The sequence below is a fragment of the Symphalangus syndactylus genome, chromosome 24 (genome assembly GCF_028878055.3).
Source record: "Symphalangus syndactylus isolate Jambi chromosome 24, NHGRI_mSymSyn1-v2.1_pri, whole genome shotgun sequence".
NCBI classification, from domain to species: domain Eukaryota; kingdom Metazoa; phylum Chordata; class Mammalia; order Primates; family Hylobatidae; genus Symphalangus; species Symphalangus syndactylus.
In genome coordinates, this window is record NC_072446.2 from 8,207,249 (window position 1) to 8,230,221 (window position 22,973).

At 36.9% G+C, this 22,973-nt stretch overlaps 1 long non-coding RNA gene across 1 annotated transcript in view; it reads right to left on the bottom strand.

The window, feature by feature from the left end:
• LOC134735910 (uncharacterized) overlaps nt 1-22,973 on the bottom strand; it is a 447,277-nt gene that overhangs the window by 394,617 nt on the left and 29,687 nt on the right. The window contains exon 2 of the long non-coding RNA XR_010119505.1: nt 21,923-22,044. This is a non-coding gene — a long non-coding RNA (uncharacterized lncRNA). The remainder of the gene's footprint in view (nt 1-21,922; nt 22,045-22,973) is intronic.

A 22,973-nucleotide genomic window follows, 5' to 3' on the forward strand; every position in this document is an offset into this window, starting at 1 on the left:
GGAAATTGGGGTAGAGGCTGAGGATGACGTGTGAATGCTTATTCACTTCTTTCTACAAACCTAAAATTGCTTTTAAAAAGTCGATACAAATTAAAACAAGGCAGGGTTTTCGTGCAATGGAAAAAAACACACAATTTTAGTAAGTGACTGATAATTATGCTTATGCCACTTTGCTAGATTACACTTCATTAATAAATATAGTTTCATTCTTTATGTTATAAAGCAGAATAAAGTCAGATATCTAGAGAAATTGATTTTAATGATTAGAGTAAAAGCATTTTCACCTCCAGTGTCAGAATGAGTTCTTCAGAATCAGTCCATTTTATAGTTAAATCAATCATTGATTTTAAAAAAATATTGAGAAAAACTTTAACTTCACTTTTTCCATCAAACGCAATGTCATGACAGCATTGTGAGTCATTTCAATCTAGGATTAAAACCTATTTCTGGACCCAGTGGACTTACTGTGATAGATTCTGAAAATGTAAGACGTTAAAGTCCAGTCTTTGATCTGCTGTCCTCTGCAGTTATCAAAAGGTCAGTTTATCCTGCTTCTTTTCTCTATTTTCATATATCTTGCACTTCAGCTTAATATTAGTATTAAGCTAAATTTCTTATTTTATTTTGATTGATAAAGGAAAACAGATTGTTTCGATACAGTTACTGAGAATAAGCAGCAAAAGGTACTTATAAAGTACACAAGAGAGCTATCAGATAAATATTTGTTCAAAAAAAGATTTGGAAATTTTTATTGCATGAATGTTCAAACGGAAAGGAAAACTTTCTGGATTCTTTATCCACCACACATGACTAGCAGCACTAAAGTAGTGAATAATGTCCGTTCAATTGGTAGTTTTCATGTATTTCTGATATCAGAAATGGACTGTTAGTAACTAGTTTTAAAAGGAGAGCATTTTTGTGCATGGCATTCTCCTGAATTCCAAAGCCCAAACTTAACTTAGGCTAATTTCTCTCTGCTGGGAGCACCATTAATTTCTCATAGATAACATTTCATATATATGCGGCATTCTGATGATGTAAAGGAATTCACACATTATGGGCCTACAAGCCAAATTTAATCAATGGCTTGCTTCATATGGCTGAGAGCTAAAAATTGTTTTGACATTTTTGAAGTGTTTAAAGAAGGAGAAGGAAGGGGAGAAGAAGAATGAGTAGATGAAGGAGAGACAGAGACTACATATGGCCAGCAAAGCCTATAATATTTACTGTCTAGTTCTTTACAGAAAGAAGTTTTCCAATCTTGAACAAAACACACACATCTTTGTTATGCCAAAAAAGGACTACAATAAGTCTTCATTTAACATCATCGACAGGTGCTTGAAAACTGGTCATAGGTGTATAGATTTATGGTCAAGTGATGTTTTGATACACGCATACGGGGGGATAAATTGGGGATGGTTAATTGGTACAAAAATACAGTAAGCGAAACCCATTTTACCATAGGTTGACATCAAAAGAGTTAAGCTTCTATGGCTTTTGGTAACTAAAACGTCAACAAACTTGTAAATAAAGATCAAAACACTTCTAATATTAAATGCTGAAGTAAATTTCAGCTATTCATACGTTTAAGATTAATAAAAGCTAGTAAAATCATTATTTACCTACTTATTTCAGTTTAGGGTTGCAGTTGACCGCAGCCTATCCTGTCAGCTCAGGACGCAATGTGGGAACCAGCCCTGGACAGGACGCCGTCGCATTGCAGGTGCACTCACACATACCCACAGTTACTCAGACTGGGACCACATAGACACGTCAATCAACCTCACATGCACAGCCTTGGGAAGTGAGAGGAAACTGGAGCATCCAGAGAATATCCATGCAGACATGGGGAGAATACATAAACTCTACACAGACAGTGAACCCCAATTGGAATCAATTGGTTTTTTCTCATCAACATTATAATGAAATGACATTGAATGAAACGTCGTTATTCGAAGACCTGTTGTACTCAGTTCTAAACATTTCAGAATTAAGAGATCTACACACATCCTCTTCTATATAATGGAGTGGGTCTCTTAAAATTTCCTGGCAACATACTCTTAGCATGCCTAGGAAACACTTTAGAATAGAACTGCATTATAATAAATTTTCATGTTCTATTTATATCTTCCTATTTCTCCCTCTACTTATTAAGGTATAGTCTTGTATATGTAATCCTTCAGTTCCTGAACAAGGTGAACATATGATCTCATGATGTGTGTTTTAATTTCTTAACTTTGTTGAGATTTGGGAATGTGAGGATGATGGAAAGGAAAGAAAGGAACTCAGCAGCTATAAAAGAAATCTGACCTTTAATTTTTTTATTGAATTTGTTTCTTGTTTTATTTTTCCTTCCTTTGCACAAATGAGAACTTCTAGTTTTACAAAGGGTACCACCAATTTTAGGACAAAAATTTGTATTTGTGGGATAACACAAGTTGGAGACACAATGATTTAGAGATTGCATATCAATTTTATCAAATAAATGTGATAAAGTAGGTGATATGCACACACACACACACATATGTAGTGACAAAACCATTGACACAGATACCCAGATGGCACTTAACGTACTTTCAGCCTTAAATTCATTCTCAAGGACAAGCCATTTGTTTGCAAATGATTTAGCATTCAAAAATGATTAAATACGAGAAAAAATGCATTGCACATAAAGTTCAGATTACAAATGAATTAAAGTCATACTAATATAACTATAATTTATAATGAATTCAAATGGCTTTCAGAAGGGTCATCTGTGGAAGGTGAAGAGTAATCTGAATTTATTTTTCTGGTAACTGGTCACAGCAATGTTTTCTAGACTAGTGAGTGAGTGCTCATACAGCACCATGTGTGTTCAACAACACATAAAGTTGGATGACAAAATCTACTTTAGTGAGAAGGTAGCTATTTCCAGGAGCACCAATAGTAATGTCAGTTTTGAGTCTTGGGTTTGCTTTTGTTTGTTTACAAGGCGATGAAATGTTTAAGGAAAAAAAAAATTCTACCAATCCATGTTGAGTGAACATTTCAATCCATGTAAAGGCAAAAGTCAGCTGCCACCATGCCATGCAAACCTTATAGTACATGACATGTTAAATCGGTAACCTCGAAAGGGACTTCTGAGAAGCTATGAGTAAAAGGCACACACAAAATGCCTCTGAGATGAATTCACAAATGAAATGGAAAAGGATATCTGTGTACATCCAGGAAGAATAGTAATTAACAGAAAACAAGAACACTTCTAAATTGAAAGAATCCCTAAAGTAAAAGAAGACCAAAGAAAAAGAAATAAAGATGAGAAGTGAAATGAGGTGGAAATGGTGAGTGACAAGGAGACATACTGAGAAAAAAAGTAGCTAAAGATAATGTGTTATTATTTCAGCAAAATTAAGTATATCAATACTGAGAAATATGACTTGAAATAGATTCAGTACCGCAAGCAGAAACATAAACAAATAACATCTGGGTTTTTCTTCTGATAACCAGTATTTTAAATACAAAAATCTAAAAATTTTATCTTTGTGTAAGAGTTACACATTTATCATACCAATCAATAACAAAAAGGCGCTATAAATACTGTATGGAAATAAATGTCCTAACAGATGTTAACTAGACATCAGTCTTCACCGGTAAGGATTAGATTTGAAGGTGTTTGCAGATAATTAAAACTTGTTTTTATAATATAACTTAGCAGCTAAGTAGTATAATGAAAATGGGATATTCAAATTATAAGATATAAAATATTAAGGATAGAAGAACATGTTTAATTTTTCAATATAAATATTGTTACAGCTCAGAGAAACAGTATGAAATCTCAGGGCTCATGAAAGGCCACATTCTAGAGATAGTGATTGACAGGTATGGTAATTCCCCTACAGCGTGGTGCCTGTTGTCATGGAGTAGCATGTCTCCTACAGGGTACTACCAGCAGGTTCAAGTAGGAAGAGCCAATAGTCCATGTGAGAAACCCCGGAAGGCTAAAGATAGAAGGAAATATTTGTCCCATGTTGAAGAGCAAGTTCACCAGGTGAATTGGCATGTGGCTAGGGTACAACTTCCCATACATATATAAATAATGAAACACACAAAAAATTATCAGAAAAGTATTTTATTATTATTAGAGTCATGATTAGCACTCTCCTCATCAGGAGAGTTTTATGTTTTTTTCTAGCCCTACTCTATACTTTTTAAACACAGTCTCCAAGTTTCAAAATAAAAGTTTCTTATTTTTAATTCAAATCTCAATTAAAATAAGACAAAAACCGAAAATGTAGAAGTTCCTTATTTTGACCATCTATATGTCATACACAACAAAAAGACTGATAAAATTCCACTAAACACAACAGCTATGTCCGTATTCCCGTTACTGCTTAAGCCCATTCCAATAAGGATTTTATACCAAATCTGCACTTGCCAAGGCTACCTGGGGCCTTCATTTCATTATTTGCAATGGACAATTTTAACTTCAGATCCATGTTGGCTTCCTTACATCCTAGATGCACATACAGCCAGATTTTTTCCCATCAGGTGTGATTTGATCTTCCAACTTCGGAATGCCTTGATGACCTCCTCTTTATCTAAAGATCACTTTAAAAAGCCTGAAGTATTTGGCTCTTCCCTAAATCTTTGGCCAGACGTAATGTCATCCTCCCATTGGCTTTCTTTGTCCAAACTACATTAGCCTTATCTCAGATCTTCAAACAAGTTATATTTCCTGCCTAAGATCTTTCTATGAGTGAGTGAAAGGTCTGATGAAGATAGTTCCTTTTTGCCCCCAAAGGTTTCATTGATCATGCTGATAATGAATTTACTGTTATTTTAATCTCTTACTGTTATACTCAGGCTTAAATTCTCTACCCTACACACTTCAGTTGACATAATTTTAATTTCCACTATGATGCTTCTCTCTCTTCTATCAACACTCTCTCCTCACAGGCTTTCATCCAGATCAGGAGTCAGTAACATTTTTGACAAAGAGCCAGATAGTAAATATTGCAGGCTTTGTGTTGCCAAGAGGCAAATTTATGGAACTTTCCCTGCTGAAAAATTTCCCTGTATTTTACATTTTAGACTTATAAATGCCACACGTACTTATAACTCATGAGCCACACAAAAACAGGCGGCAGACCAGATCTGGGTCATGGGCTATAATAGTTTGCCAACCCCTCACCTAGATTCATGACTTTAGGCATGATCTATAGGCTACGATGATCTAACTCACATCTCTAGCCAGGTAAACTTGTCAGTGCCTACTTGATGTCTCCACTTGGATTCTAACTAGCGTCTTAATTTAAGATTAAAAAAATGTAAAATCAATCACACTTACGCACCTACCCACACCTCTGTCACTTGCAAACAGCCTCATGTCATCAAGACTTTGCCATATCACTAAAAGTGACCATAATCCCCCATGTCCCTAAATCCAAATACCTTGATATAATTCTTGCTCAGTAAATTCAATCATGTTCAAATCAACTTCCAATCTCAACTGATTTTCTCCAACTTTATTGCTACACTCATAATCCCAACCACCATCATCCTTCAACTGGACAGGTGCAATAGTCAGCTGAATGAACCCCCTTCCTTCACTACTGTACCCTTCCACAATAGTACACCCTCCTAAGAGCTAACTTCATCATATCACACATCCATCATACACTTTTCAATGTAGTTAATTTATATTCACACTTTGATATAAGATCTAGATTTGGTCCCTGAGAACACTCATGTAATCTCTCTCCATGCTCTTCCTTCATGGACATTCCAGCCAAACCGGCCTTCTTTTCTTTGTAAGAAACTATCAAGCTCTCTTTTTAAATTACAGAATCTTTATATGTGCCCTTCTTTCTGCTCAGAGCACCCCAGATCTTCAAAGTACCTTCCTATTTGTCTTCACTCAACTCTCAAATGAAATATTACCTCCTCAGAGAGAAAAATGCTCTGAAATACCCACAGCCAGATCAGTGCCTTCCTACTTGCCAGTTTTACTCAGCCATGTTATCACATGTAATCTTCTTGGTAGTAGTGTACCTTATAGCCCTTCACACCATTGCTTTGTTGAGGTATTTGTATGTCTTCGTCCTCTTTCCCTCCTCACTACAGTATAGCCAATTGTGTCTTTGCCTTCTTCACTGCTATATCCCCTAGTGCCTGGTAGGCTTTCTATAAACAGCCATTTATTGACTTATTGACTACATGTATATGCTAATCCTTTTTACTAATTTTTGTTACACTATATATTTCTCTTCTCCCTCTCTTCGCTTGCCTCTTCTCATGTCCCTTGATGCTTCCTACTCAATATTAACATGGGCATCATTTTGTGTCTTCAGCATTTCTCTTTTCATTATATTATGATAGGTTAATTCTCCTAAGAAAACACTATTTTGACAAAAGCAAAGCATTAAAGTAAAGCAGCATAGGATCAATTTTTTCCTATTGAAAAGGAAACACCATCTTTCCGAGAAGACAATTCCACCAGGAAACAAAACAAACACACACATTTCCGGTAAGTCCTAGTTCCCAAGACTTGAAGCCAGTATGTTTTTCCACTTTCAAGTATCCTTGACTGTAGAGATAAAAGGTATCCACTTAGAGATATTAACTCATTACCACTGCCTAAATTTGGCTTCCAGAAACACAACTTAATATGACATCAATGGATGTGATAATCATTTGAAAGTAGCTTTATCAAAATCATCCAACAGAGCAAGTTACTTTCCTAATTAGCATCTTCAGTTAAATACCTAAATCTGATGAATAATAAGTTATGCATCATGCTAAATTGCATTGGCTCACTATCCTAGAATACTTTCTTTTTTTTTTTTTTTGAGACAGAGTCTTGCTCTGTCACTCAGGCTGGAGTGCAGTGGCACGATCTTGGCTCACTGCAAGCTCCGCCTCCCGGGTTTACGCCATTCTCCTCCCTCAGCCTCCTGAGTAGCTGGGACTACAGGCACATGCCACCACGCCTGGCTAATTTTTTGTATTTTTAGTAGAGATGGGGTTTCACCGTGTTATCCAGGATGGTCTTGATCGCCTGACCTCGTGATCCACCTGCCTCGGCCTCCCAAAGTGCTGGGATTACAGGTGTGAGGCACCACACCCGGCCAGAATGCTTTCAAACTAATTAAAAATGAGATATTCAGTGATGAGAAATATAAAAAGATAAAAACCTATTTCAATCAGTTTAAATTAGAATTTAACATTTCTTCAATACACTATTTTGTAGTCAATTGCAAGAGTAATAAAGCAAAATTATTGAGTCTTTAATAGTGACCGTTCAAAATTCATAATGAATTATTAAAAAGAAAACTAAGGTCCCTACCAACTTTCCACCTCACTTCAAAGCACAGCCAAGGTCATTACAACAGCAAGTAAAAGACTCCACACAATTCCCACTTCTTCGCCTCTATTCTGTTACTTCTGGAATCTTCTACTACTCCAAATTTTGTGTTTGCTCCAGACTCAGCAGTTCTCACCACCTTGTTCTTCCAATTACCATCTTCTCTGTGCTGCCTTTCTTGACTACCCAGTTAAAAATTATCATATCAAAATTATCTGATCCCCATCCAGGATTACTTTTCACCATCTAACTTACGATACTTTGCATATTTATGTGGCTCATTGTCTGTTATCTGTCTCCCTAAGTTAGAATGCGAGCTTCATGATGGCAGAGTTTTGGTCAATTTCCTTCACTCAATAATTCCTGACCCAAAGTAAACACTTCATAAGTATTTTTTGAATATACAAATATATAGTCCGAATTATCAAGGAGCTTATAAATAAATAAAGACACAACCCAGCATATAGTGCAGTTTGAGAAATATCGATAGTGTGGTATAGGAGGAGGTATGTAAACTATGAGAAGCAACAGTTAAATAAGAAGCAATCCAGAAAGACACACAGTGTAGGTGACATCTGAGTTAAAGGACAGAAGGTGAGAAGATAACCAGATGGAGAAAAGAGAGGAAGATCTTACAAACAAGCATCAGAAGTTACCATAAGAAAAGCAAGTCCAAAATCATCAGAAGAAAAACAATTGCATCCCATTTATTATCACAAACATAATTAACTATGAAAACCCAGAACAGTTCATGCTTTGATAATGCGAGAGTTGATACGTAGATTAAGATGTGATATAACAATCTGCAAATCTTAGTGCTTCCTAACTTTTGAGAAAACATTTTTAGGCAAGATATGATGATTTAAGGAAGAAAAGTTGCTGATGGATGAGGCACGTCCCTTAAAGACAAACACTATGAAGACTGCGTACAGCCTTTATAATGGAAAGGTGCCACGTTTTTTCTTTTTTAAGCCCTTGGAATCTCAGTTGGCAACTTTGAAATTCATGTGTAATTCATGAGTTTTTTAAAAAGAAATGTAATAAGTAACACAAGTGATTCTAGAGCTTGTCTTTAGGCTGAGGTAGATATTGGCATTATAAGTTGAAGTGTTAGAAAGGAACAATAAGGGTGAACAGAGGGTGGAGCCAAGATGGCCGAATAGGAACAGTTCCAGTCTCCAGCTCCCAGCCCCAGCGACACAGAAGACGGGTGATTTCTGCATTTCTGCTTGAGGTACCAGTTTCATCTCACTAGGGAGTGCCTAACAGTGGGTGCAGGACAGTCGGTGAAGCGCACTGTGCGTGAGCCGAAGCAGGGCGAGGCATTGCCTCACTCGGGAAGCGCAAGGGGTCAGGGAGTTCCCTTTCCTAGTCAAAGAAAGGGGAAACAGACGGCACCTGGAATATCGGGTCAGTCCCGTCCTAATACTGCGCTTTTCCAACGGGCCTGGAAAACGGCACACTAGGAGATTGTGTCCCGCACCTGGCTCGGAGGGTCCTATGCCCACAGAGTCTTGCTGATTGCTAGCACAGCAGTCTGAGATCACGCTGCAAGGCGGCAACGAGGCTGGGGGAGGGGCGCCCGCCATTGCCCAGGCTTGCTTAGGTAAACAAAGCAGCCAGGAAGCTCGAACTGGGTGGAGCCCACCACAGCTCAAGGAGGCCTGCCTGCCTCTGTAGGCTCCACCTCTGGGGGCAGGGCACAGACAACCAAAAACTCAGCGAGGACCTCCACAGCCTTAAATGTCCCTGTCTGACTGACAGCTTTGAAGAGAGTAGTGGTTCCCCCAGCAGGCAGCTGGAGATCTGAGAACGGACAGACTGCCTCCTAAAGTGGGTCCCTCACCCCTGAGAAGCCTAACTGGGAGGCGCCCCCCCAGTAGGGACAGACTGACACCTCATTCAACCGGGTACTTCTCTGAGACAAAACTTTCAGAGGAACTATCAGACAGCTGAATTTGTGGTCTCACGAAAATCCGCTGTTCTGCAGCCACCGGTGCTGACACCCAGCCAAACAGGGTCTGGAGTGGACCTCTAGTAAACTCCAACAGACCTGCAGCTGAGGGTCTTGTCTGGTAGAAGGAAAATTAACAAACAGAAAGGACATCCACACCAAAAACCCATCTGTACATCACCATCATCGAAGACAAAAAGTAGACAAAACCACAAAGATGGGGAAAAAACAGACCAAAAAAACTGGAAACTCTAAAAAACAGAGCACCTCTCCTCCTCCAAAGGAACCCAGTTCCTCACCAGCAACGGAACAAAGCTGGATGGAGGATGACTTTGATGAGTTGAGAGAAGAAGGCTTCAGACGATCAAACTACTCTGAGCTACGAGAGGAAGTTCAAAACAATAGCAAAGAAGTTAAAAACTTTGAAAAAAAATTAGAAGAATGGATAACTAGAATAACCAATGGAGAGAAGGGCTTAAAGGAGATGATGGAGCTGAAAGCCAAGTTTCGAGAACTACGCGAAGAATGCAGAAGCCTCAGTAGCAGATGCGATCAACTGGAAGAAAGGGTATCGCTGATAGAAGATGAAATGAATGAAATGAAGAGAGAAGGGAAGTTTAGAGGAAAAAGAATAAAAAGAAATGAACAAAGCCTCCAAGAAATTTGGGACTATGTGAAAAGACCAAACCTACGTCTGATTGCTGTACCTGAAAATGATGGGGAGAATGGAACCAAGTTGGAAAACACTCTGCAAGATATTATCCAGGAGAACTTCCCCAATCTAGCAAGGCAGGCCAGCATTCAGATTCAGGAAATACAGAGAACGCCACAAAGATACTCCTCGAGAAGGGCAACTCCAAGACACATAATTGTCAGATTCACCAAAGTTGAAATGAAGGAAAAAATGTTAAGGGCAGCCAGAGAGAAAGGTTGGGTTACCCACAAAGGGAAGCCCATCAGACTAACAGCTGATCTCTCAGCAGAAACTCTACAAGCCAGAAGAGAGTGGGGGCCGATATTCAACATTCTTAAAGAAAAGAATTTTCAACCCAGAATTTCCTATCCCGCCAAACTAAGCTTCATAAGTGAAGGAGAAATAAAATACTTTACAGACAAGCAAACGCTGAGTGATTTTGTCACCACCAGGCCTGTCCTAAAAGAGCTCCTGAAGGAAGCACTAAACATGGAAAGGAACAACCGGTACCAGCCCCTGCAAAAACATGCCAAATTGTAAAGACCATCGAGGCTAGGAAGAAACTATAGCAACTAACGAGCAAAATAACCAACTAACATCATAATGACAGGATCAGATTCACACATAACAATATTCACGTTGAATGTAAATGGGCTAAATGCTCCAATCAAAAGACACAGACTGGCAAACTGGATAAGGAGTCAGGACCCATCAGTGTGCTGTATTCAGGAAACCCATCTCACGTGCAGAGACACACACAGACTCAAAATAAAGGGATGGAGGAAGATCTATCAAGCAACTGGAAAACAAAAAAAGGCAGGGGTTGCAATCCTAGTCTCTGATAAAATAGACTTTAAACCAACAAAGATCAAAAGAGACAAAGAAGGCCATTACATAATGGTAAAGGGATCAATTCAACAAGAAGAGCTAACTATCCTAAATATATATGCACCCAACACAGGAGCACCCAGATTCATAAAGCAAGTCCTCAGTGACCTACAAAGGGACTTAAACTCCCACACAATAATAATGGGAGATTTTAACACCCCACTGTCAGCATTAGACAGATCAACGAGACAGAAAGTTAAAAAGGATATCCAGGAATTGAACTCAGCTCTACATAAAGTGGACCTAATAGACATCTACAGAACTCTCCACCCCAAATCAACAGAATATACATTTTTTTCAGCACCACACCACACCTATTCCAAAATTGACCACATAGTTGGAAGTAAAGCTCTTCTCAGCAAATGTAAAAGAACAGAGATTATAACAAACTGTCTCTCAGACCACAGTGCAATCAAACTAGAACTCAGGATTAAGAAACTCACTCAAAACCGCTCAACTACATGGAAACTGAACAACCTGCTCCTGAATGACTATTGGGTACATAATGAAATGAAGGCAGAAATAAAGATGTTCTTTGAAACCAACGAGAACAAAGACACAACATACCAGAATCTCTGGGACACGTTCAAAGCAGTGTGTAGAGGGAAATTTATAGCACTAAATGCCCACAAGAGAAAGCAGGAAAGATCCAAAATTGACACCCTAACATCACAATTAAAAGAACTAGAAAAGCAAGAGCAAACACATTCAAAAGCTAGCAGAAGGCTAGAAATAACTAAAATCAGAGCAGAACTGAAGGAAATAGAGACACAAAAAACCCTTCAAAAAATTAATGAATCCAGGAGCTGGTTTTTTGAAAAGATCAACAAAATTGATGGACCGCTAGCAAGACTAATAAAGAAGAAAAGAGAGAAGAATCAAATAGATGCAATAAAAAACGAAAAAGGGGATATCACCACCGATCCCACAGAAATACAATCTACCATCAGAGAATACTACAAACACCTCTATGCAAATAAACTAGAAAATCTAGAAGAAATGGATAAATTCCTCGACAAATACACCCTCCCAAGACTAAACCAGGAAGAAGTTGAATCTCTGAATAGACCAATAACAGGTTCTGAAATTGTGGCAATAATCAATAGCTTACCAACCAAAAAGAGTCCAGGACCTGATGGATTCACAGCTGAATTCTACCAGAGGTACAAGGAGGAACTGGTACCATTCCTTCTGAAACTATTCCAATCGATAGAAAAAGAGGGTATCCTCCCTAACACATTTTACGAAGCCAGCATCGTCCTGATACCAAAACCTGGCAGAGACATAACCAAAAAAGAGAATTTCAGACCAATATCCTTGATGAACATTGATGCAAAAATCCTCAATAAAATACTGGCAAACCGAATCCAGCAGCACATCAAAAAGCTTATCCACCATGATCAAGTGGGCTTCATCCCTGGGATGCAAGACTGGTTCAACATACACAAATCAATAAATGTAATGCAGCATATAAACAGAACCAAAGACAAAAACCACATGATTATCTCAATAGATGCAGAAAAGGCCTTTGACAAAATTCAACAACCCTTCATGCTAAAAACTCTCAATAAATTAGGTATTGATGGGACGTATCTCAAAATAATAAGAGCTATCTACAACAAACCCACAGCCAATATCATACTGAATGGGCAAAAACTGGAAGCATTCCCTCTGAAAACTGGCACAAGACAGGGATGCCCTCTCTCACCGCTCCTATTCAACATAGTGCTGGAAGTTCTGGCCAGAGCAATCAGGCAGGAGAAGGAAATAAAGGGTATTCAATTAGGAAAAGAGGAAGTCAAATTGTCCCTGTTTGCAGATGACATGATTGTATATCTAGAAAACCCCATTGTCTCAGCCCAAAATCTCCTTAAGCTGATTAGCAACTTCAGCAAAGTCTCAGGATACAAAATTAATGTGCAAAAATCACAAGCATTCTTGTACACCAATAACAGACAAACAGAGAGCCAAATCATGAGTGAACTCCCATTCACAATTGCTTCAAAGAGAATAAAATACCTAGGAATCCAACTTACAAGGGATGTGAAGGACCTCTTCAAGGAGAACTACAAACCACTGCTCAATGAAATAAAAGAGGATACAAACAAATGGAAGAACATTCCATGCTCATGGGTTGGAAGAATCAATATCGTGAAAATGGCCATACTGCCCAAGGTAATTTATAGATTCAATGCCATCCCCATCAAGCTACCAATGACTTTCTTCACAGAATTGGAAAAGACTACTTTAAAGTTCATATGGAACCCAAAAAGAGCCCGCATCGCCAAGTCAATCCTAAGCCAAAAGAACAAAGCTGGAGGCATCACGCTACCTGACTTTAAACAATACTACAAGGCTACAGTAACCAAAACAGCATGGTACTGGTACCACAACAGAGACATAGATCAATGGAACAGAACAGAGCCCTCGGAAATGATGCCGCATAGCTACAACTATCTGATCTTTGACAAACCTGACAAAAACAAGAAATGGGGAAAGGCTTCCCTATTTAATAAATGGTGCTGGGAAAACTGGCTAGCCGTATGTAGAAAGCTGCAACTGGATCCCTTCCTTACACCTTATACAAAAATTACACAGCAAAAGAAACTATCATCAGAGTGAACAGGCAACCTACACAATGGGAGAAAATTTTTGCAACCTACTCATCTGACAAAGGGCTAATATCCAGAATCTACAATGAACTCAAACAAATTTACAAGAAAAAAACAACCCCATCAAAAATTGGGCAGAGGACATGAATAGACACTTCTCAAAAGAAGACATTTATGCAGCCAAAAAACACATGAAGAAATGCTCCTCATCACTGGCCATCAGAGAAATGCAAATCAAAACCACAGTGAGATACCATCTCACACCAGTTAGAATGGCCATCATTAAAAAATCAGGAAACAACAGGTGCTGGAGAGGATGTGGAGAAATAGGAACACTTTTACACTGTTGGTGGGACTGTAAACTAGTTCAACCATTGTGGAAGTCAGTGTGGCGATTCCTCAGGGATCTAGAACTAGAAATACCATTTGACCCAGCCATCCCATTACTGGGTATATACCCAAAGGACTATAAATCATGCTGCTATAAAGACACATGCACACGTATGTTTATTGCGGCACTATTCACAATAGCAAAGACTTGGAACCAACCCAAATGTCCAACAACGATAGACTGGATTAAGAAAATGTGGCACATATACACCATGGAATACTATGCAGCCATAAAAAATGATGAGTTCCTGTCCTTTGTAGGGACATGGATGAAACTGGAAAACATCATTCTCAGTAAACTATCGCAAGGACAAAAAACCAAACACTGCATGTTCTCACTCATAGGTGGGAATTGAACAATGAGAACTCATGGACCCAGGAAGGGGAACATCACGCTCCGGGGACTGTTGTGGGGTGGGGGGAGGGGGGAGGGACAGCATTAGGAGATACACCTAATGCTAAATGACGAGTTAATGGGTGCAGGAAATCAACATGGCACATGGATACATATGTAACAAACCTGCACATTGTGCACATGTACCCTAAAACCCTAAAGTATAATAAAAAAAAAAAAAAAAAGAAAGGAACAATAAGAATTAAGAATAAGCAGTAATTTCTGCCAAGATCTGTGGCACCCAGTCTCACACATAAGGCTTTTTGGAATCTCTTGGTTTCCAAGGTTCAGGCTCTCATACTTTAGTTTGTACATAAAGGACTTAAGTTATTCTTAAAGCACAGTTTTAGCACTTCACACCATGGGATGGTTATGAGACTGATCACAGGATAAAGTGAAATAGGATGTGTGCCTGCTTGTAGAAGGAACCTCGTTCCTTCTGCCATTCTATTCATACTTTTCTGGCAGGAAAGTCCTAGAAAAAATTTCATATAGAGATTAAGTTTAAACAATTTACATTATATTTTACTATTATTAGCTTCTAGAATATCTTAGCTTAGGCTGGCCCTGGTGGCTCACACTTGAAATCCCAGCACTTTGGGAGGCTGAAGTGGGTGGATCACTTGAAGTCAGGAGTTTGAGACTAGCCTAGCCAACATGATCAAACCTAATCTCTACTAAAAATCCAAAAATTAGCTGGGTGTGGTGATGCGTACCTGTAATCCCAGCTACACGGGAGGCTGAGGCAGGAGAACCATTGAGCCCGGGAGGTGGAGGCCACAGTGAGCCAAGATTGTGTCACTGCACTCCACCTGGGAAACAGAGCAAGACTCTGTCTCACAAAAACAAACAAACAAAAAAAGAGTATCTCAGCTTATATATTTCTCACATCTGATCCTACCACTTTTCTTCTTTTTTCCTGTTTATACCAATTATTTCTATTCCTCTTTGCATATAGGCAGAAAGATAAGACTAAAATGTGTCATAGACAATGACATCTAGTAAATTGACGTATTCTTCATGTTTAATTCCACAACAGATTTCAAATAGAACCAAAATCTCCAAATAAAATCTTAATTCTAAATTGAGTGCTTGTACAGTCTTCAAATATGTTCAAATAGAACATCAAAGCTCAATAAAAATAGTTATATCACTTGGGATGGTGTTTAAAATATTTTTTCCTAAATAAATTCAGCTTCAGAGGATGAGAAAACCTTCATTAGGAGATGTTTTAAAGAACAAATTAAGTTAAATGTGAAGGAAATCATACTTTATTATGTTGAATAGTAAGATTTTTTTGTTACTACTGTGAATTAATGCCATCCAAATATTGAGTGATGTAATTCAATTTAGTAAAAGAAAAAAGTCTAAATTATCAACTTCTTTCCTTATAAAAATGAAATATGCTATAACTTGCATTTTTTCCATGGCAATGACCCTGATGATCAGAGAGGTTAAAACCTAAAAACATTTAAAATCATCTAATCTAAATTATAAAAAAGAAATCCCTTTCTTCAGAAAAAATAATTTTTTAAGGAAGCACTCAAAACCAAATCTCTACTAGTAGATATACAGCATACACATCTCTTACTATCTCCCATGCAGACTGCATAAAAAGGCGTGCTGGCTACTTTTAAGAAAACAACATTCAGATGTCTGGAAAGTATCTGAAATGCATGATTAATCTACACAGATAATTTTCTCAAGAAACCAAATTTTGAAGACAAGTAATTCAAAAGTCTATTGTCTTTAAAGTAAATCCGCTGGTATTCTTAAACTGCTGTAATCCTTTCTCTGTTTACCTTATAGTGTGCACCTCTCAAGCTATGGGAATGCATGTCATCTCTAAGAAGAGCTGACTTCTTTTGTAGGAAAAAGCTGTTGGAAATGACTGTTAGGATTTCAAATGTTTGGGAGTGTGTATTCATGTGGGCTTTACGTGTTGAATATTTGCATTTATAATTTTAAGATGCTTAAATCAAAAACTAAAATGACCTATGCAACATAATTCTGCCATAGGATAAATTAAATTCAATTAAATGTTCCCATACAAATTATTATCTACCACAATGTAAAAATATTTATATATCACAAAGATGTAAGAAACACCGACTTCTATTATACAGCAGAGTTCAATTTCACTACTACTTAGCTTGATGATATTTTAAGGTCATGTCTCTTGGAATACACATTCAATGTTCATTGCCAAATGTCTGAGCTCACCTCTCTTGAAGCAATATTCAATTATCAAATGAAATTAATTTACCAAGCAACCTCACAAAACACAAACTCTAGGTAGCATCAAGGTTTTTCAAAGCGATTATTCCTTACTGGTCGCGATCCTAAGATATTAAAACTCATAGATCACATGATCTGAGATTTTCTAATTGAAAAGCCGTAGCTGTAAACCTTTCATTCAAAGTCGGATACTACCTTCAGCTGTCAAAAGAATTATGCAATCACTTAAACTTCTGGAATGAAAGAGAAAATGAAGGGAACAATAAAAGTAACTTTGAAATGCACTGGGAAATGAATATAAGGAACCAAATGGAGGCAAAGACAGAGAGAGAGAGAGAGAGGGCTATTTATCTAACCTTCCCTTCTTGAGTGGGTTTTCTCTGATATCTCTAGAGAACAATTGGATGTGTAACAATGAAATACAAAACACAAGATATTGTCTTCGTATAATTACTTGTAATGATTCCACGATGGCATAATTTGAGAACCTGCTAAATAGGACAACAAAGTGATCTGCTTTTCCAAAATTTTGCCCCTTACCTTATATATTATTTCATGGTGAAGATCAATAAAACTGAAAATTGGAATTGCCAGATATTATCAGATTTTATTTTTTGAATGCTTAACAGCTGACCCAAAATCTGGTCATAAAAATGGAAGTTAAATTAAATTGTCCTCAAAATTTAAGTTTGCTATATTTGTAAGTATCACTTGCTTCTTCAAAATCTCAAACTTTCTCATAGCTAGCAGCAAATTGAAATGAGGAATTTAAGCATGTAAATTCATCGTGGAAACCAAATTGATTAAAATTTTCTGTGTATTCATGATAATGTTTAAAATTTTTGCTACACTTAAACCCTAACTTAGTTACAAAAACTCTAAAATTATGCTTGTTTAAATACTTGGGCTAACTTGCTTTTGAAAACATACTGACATATTCATTCCATTCTTCTTATAATTATTTTTTTGTCACTCCCAAACAGCACACAATTGTATATATCCCCAAAATGGCACTTCTTTGTTAAAGCCATTAAGACAGAAATATTTTTGAGCCAGATGCAATGCCTCATGCCTGTAATCTCAGTACTTTGGGAGGCCTAGGTAAGAGGACTGCTTGAGGATAGGAGTTTGTGACCTGCCTGGGCAACATAGCAAGACCCAGTCTTTACAAATGAAATGAAAATAAAATATAAAATAAACTGGCTGGACAAAGTAGTGCACACCTGTGGTCATAGCTACCAGAAGGCTGAGATGAGAGGACCATATGAACCCAGGAGTTTGGGGCTGTGAATGAGCTATGATTGCACCACTGCACTTCAGCCAGAACTATGGGTTGGTGAGTTAGAAATAAATTCTCAGTTCTGAATATAATAACTGCTCCTGGCACTCCCCAGAATGAGCTGGGTTTTCTTTTGCCTCTCTATAGTCCCTCTTCCTCAGGAAATACCCCCATGGTTCTGCCCGCTGTGCTATTAATTACACCAATGCTTATTATATGTCAGTTCAGTTTTATCTAGATTCTCCCAAAGTCAGTGCTGAACTTAGTTGTTTGAAAATGTATATATTGTAATAGTTACCAAAAAGACAAAATACAGCTAGATATTTATGCTATTTGTTTTATTTCCATCGTAGGTATATTTCCTTTTAAAATTCATGTATATCTTTCTCTAAGGATTGTCTCCGTTTTCAGATGTTAAGCACTTTCTCATGCACACACCACCTAAGCAGCAAAGACAGAGTCCACGTCAGGGAATGTCACATTCAGGATAAGTACCTATCATTCTGTAACTCAGAAGTAGGAAAATCGATGTCCTCAAGCAGATGCTTTTCTTGACAGATACAAAAATTTGACAAGGATCACTGACTTACTTCCAAATCACCATTCATCCCTTTTCTATTATTTTGACTCTAAGGGTCCCAGAGGGATAATGGCCCTACATTCCTATTTAGAATTCAGATTTCAGACTGCATTTCTTATATCATTGTTTATAAGTAGTGGTTGCACACAGTCGCGATAATACAATGACATTAATCTACATTCCTCGTTAAATCGATTTTTGTCTTCCGTTTTTGAGCTTAGCTACAATTTCTCACACGGTTTCTCTAGGAGGATTCCCCAATGACTGAAACATTTAGAACATGGTCCATTCATCAATACGACACTGGGATTCACCAATGACTGAAACATTTAGAACATGGTCCATTCATCAATACGACACTGGGATTCCCCAATGACTGAAACATTAAGAACATGGTCCATTCATCAATACGACACTGGGATTCCCCAATGACTGAAACATTTAGAACATGGTCCATTCATCAATACGACACTGAAATTCCCCAATGACTGAAACATTTAGAACGTGGTCCATTCATCAATACGACACTGGGATTCCCCAATGACTGAAACATTTAGAACGTGGTCCATTCATCAATACGACACTGGGATTCCCCAATGACTGAAACATTTAGAACGTGGTCCATTCATCAATACGACACTGGGATTCCCCAATGACTGAAACATTTAGAACGTGGTCCATTCATCAATACGACACTGGGATTCCCCAATGACTGAAACATTTAGAACGTGGTCCATTCATCAATACGACACTGGGATTCCCCAATGACTGAAACATTTAGAACGTGGTCCATTCATCAATACGACACTGGGATTCCCCAATGACTGAAACATTTAGAACGTGGTCCATTCATAAATATGACACTGGGATTCCCCAATGACTGAAACATTTAGAACGTGGTCCATTCATAAATATGACACTGGGATTCCCCAATGACTGAAACATTTAGAACGTGGTCCATTCATAAATATGACATTGGAATTCCCCAATGACTGAAACATTTAGAACGTGGTCCATTCATAAATATGACATTGAGATTCCCCAATGACTGAAATATTTAGAACGTGGTCCATTCATAAATATGACATTGGGATTCCCCAATGACTGAAACATTTAGAACATGGTCCATTCATAAATATGACATTGGGATTCACCAATGACTGAAACATTTAGAACATGGTCTATTCATAAATATGAAGAGCTTGTGTAGAAACTATAATTTACTTATCCTATTATGCTTAAGAAATTATGTGAAATAATGTGAAAATAATCTTATAACATTTGCATGCATATTTGCTGCAAGAGTCATAATTCATGGATACTTAATCATAATCTTGGACATGGTGGGTCCCAATAACCAATATTTAATGCAAGACTGTAAACTTAATAGAGAGAAAACCTTATTTATAAATTTTCATGTGTTCTTTTCTTGACAATAAGGAGCTGTGAGATTTGTATTTTAAAAGATACTTAGTAATAAAAACTTTAATTTTTAAAACTTTTATTTTTAAATTCTGCTTTATTGCATAAAAGTTAAAAGGTAATATTTAATATTTAATGAGGCTTATTGAGCTAAATGATGATATGCAGCTTGGGTTATACTTGCAATTATAAGATTTGCTCATTATACCTAAGCAATCTCCTTCACTCAATCTAGCTACCACTAAGGAAGCAAAATTCCCTGAATCATAATATCAAAGCATTCCATTATGTTTTCTATTAAGTTGTTTTGTTCTTTGAATCATTGTCTATTTTAATTTATCCTTTTAGAAAGAAAACAAATTACTTAACTTGCATTTCCCTCTAGAAGCTTCACTACAGCTAGACTTGGAATTGATTTCAGGCCATTTTTTAATAAATGATGGTCCCTAGTGAAAGATAGAATACTTGAGCCATCAATATTGAGTAAATAAAAGGGTTTGGGTAAATAAGAGAGAAGATACCTATTTTTCTCAAATATTTAAAATATCTAATAACGTATTCCTCATCTAAAACAAGCCACAATTACTGGAAATGATGGTCAGAGGAAGGTATTAGCAACCCTGTGTAATACTCCATGTCATGTTGGATCACTATTACAGAGAAACAGTTGTCATGCTGCATTTTAGTACTTCTACACATTACCAGAGAAATAGACAACTCTTATAGCCACAGAAATCCAACGTAGCTACTGTCTACATATTCTTGTTTCAGACCTTTGGTGAAAAAAACTACTATGTGTATTGAATATATTTTACATTAGTTTTATCACAAAAAAGAAAAATGAGAATTCTATTAGATGTAAATACAAATTCTGAATGACAGGAAAGAAAAATTAAAATCAAAGCTGATCTTAATTAACAAAATGTATTATCTGCTTACATGTATATACAACTGTTCATATACAAAGGCACAGATGCATTTGTGGTTTTGAAAAATATCTATTTCATTTCAAAACTTCATTGAACAATATTACATATGGCAAGAAAACTGCTCTTTTTGAAGGATCTTTTAAAAAGTGTTAAACTTTATTAGATACTTCAAACTAGCAAAGCTCAACTTCATCACAATTATATAATAACACTGCACACTTTCAATTTTATCTGGAGAAATATACCTATCCCTTGAAATAACTCTGTAAACTTCCTGCTCACAGATTTCATTTCAAGCCTTGAAAATGCAGAAAATCAATGCCGAATATACTTGCCCCGAAAGGAAAAGAAAATTTCAGGGGTGTCAGGATGTTTTATCACATAAAATACAGAATTGCAATTTGTATCTGAGCAGGCAACACACCTCCAAAAATAATACAATACTTACCACAAAATACATTCACAGATACTAGATTTGGCACAAACCACTCCATACAGCTATTGATGAAATCAGTATTGAAAGCCTTATTCCAAAATCTATGGCCCTTTTCTACTCTCCAACAGACATTTCAGGATGCCACAACTTTGCAGCTCCACTCTCTCATTAATTTCCCCTAAATACACTTGGCAGAAGAACGAGAAACGTCACATTTTTCATTTAATTTCTAAAGAACATCACATCCTTTAAGAATAGGTTCTTGAAATTTTAAAATGTAAAACATAAAAACCCTAAAGAGACAAACATCCAAAAACTTTTCTTCAAAATCGCAACAACTTTATATGCTACGTGTTCCTGTAAAATACCACACACACAAACTCACAGGCACACCCACCCACCCAAAACCCACACACACGCATATATATGGCCTCGTAATACCTCACATATATATACATATCACCAAATACAACAGAGACACACGCATATATATGGCCTCATAATACCTCACATATATATACATATCACCAATTACAACAGAGAAAAGCCAATTTCAGAAAGATGGCTTCAATTTTGAGGCATTTACTCACACCTAATTCTATTTCCATTTAACTGGTGCAGAGATATTACAATACCCTGTAACAAAAACCTGACGGAAGATTGTAACAAATTGCTTAAACATCAAACCAAGGACTCAACATGATTTCATCACAAAGTGAAATTCGCATCCAACTCGCAAAGAATTAGAAAATCCTTGCACTTACCTTGGCCTTGTCCATTCCCCAGATGACCCCAAAAGACCACCGTCATCATCAACAGCCCCGGAGCCCACGTGCACATCCTTCTAGTGACACGCTCATGTCTTCTGGCCATTGCATCTTAAACTCTGCATATTCAGTGGGGTGGATGTGAAAGTACAATAAATTACATTCTTAGAGAAATACACTATGACTCAAATCTCATATCTAATATGCACTGTGCATTTCTGAATTATCCTGCCTACAAGGAGGTACATTTGAAAATCATGCTTCCCTTTAGGGTTGTCATATTGATGATTAATACGAAAGCTCATTCATTTTTAATCTTTAAGCATTCATCTGAATTCCATTTTTAATATCATTTTCCAAAACAGGCCACTTAACCTATGAATGTTAAAAAGTACTCCGGATATACATATTGGAGTTCAGTCAAGCAAAAGCATGGTGTATGGACACTACTTAAGTATAACTTGATATTTAGGCAAATTGATGAATTTAACATACCATGTAATCTCTACATATATACAAAAGGACTTTTCAACACATTTATGTAAGTTTTGCATAAATATCCTTGAAAATATTCTCAAGTTTTAAGTGGTATTCTAATTATGTCAGTAATTTTAACTGAATACAGAGATGTATCATGTGCAAAAACTAACCTTGTTTACTTAAAATTGAGAGTAAAATTAATTATAGAAGGTACAAAACACTTGTAATTTTGATTTCAGATATATGACCCACAGGAACCTTCATATATACAAATATTATACACATATATGACAATGTATATTTGAATGTTCATTTTGAAACTGCTTTACATACTGATACATGAAAATACTTAAATGTCCACCAAAGCAAGGTTATTTATTCATACATTTGAATGATATACAGTAGCTCAAAAGAATAAACGTGAGTTGCATGTACTAATATGGATAAGTGTCCAAAATGAATAGTGAAGCAAAACTAGCAAATTTAATAATGATAAGTTCAAAACTACACCTTTCATATGTAAACATGTGCAATCGTTAAAACTATACATTTTATGTTGCATAAATAT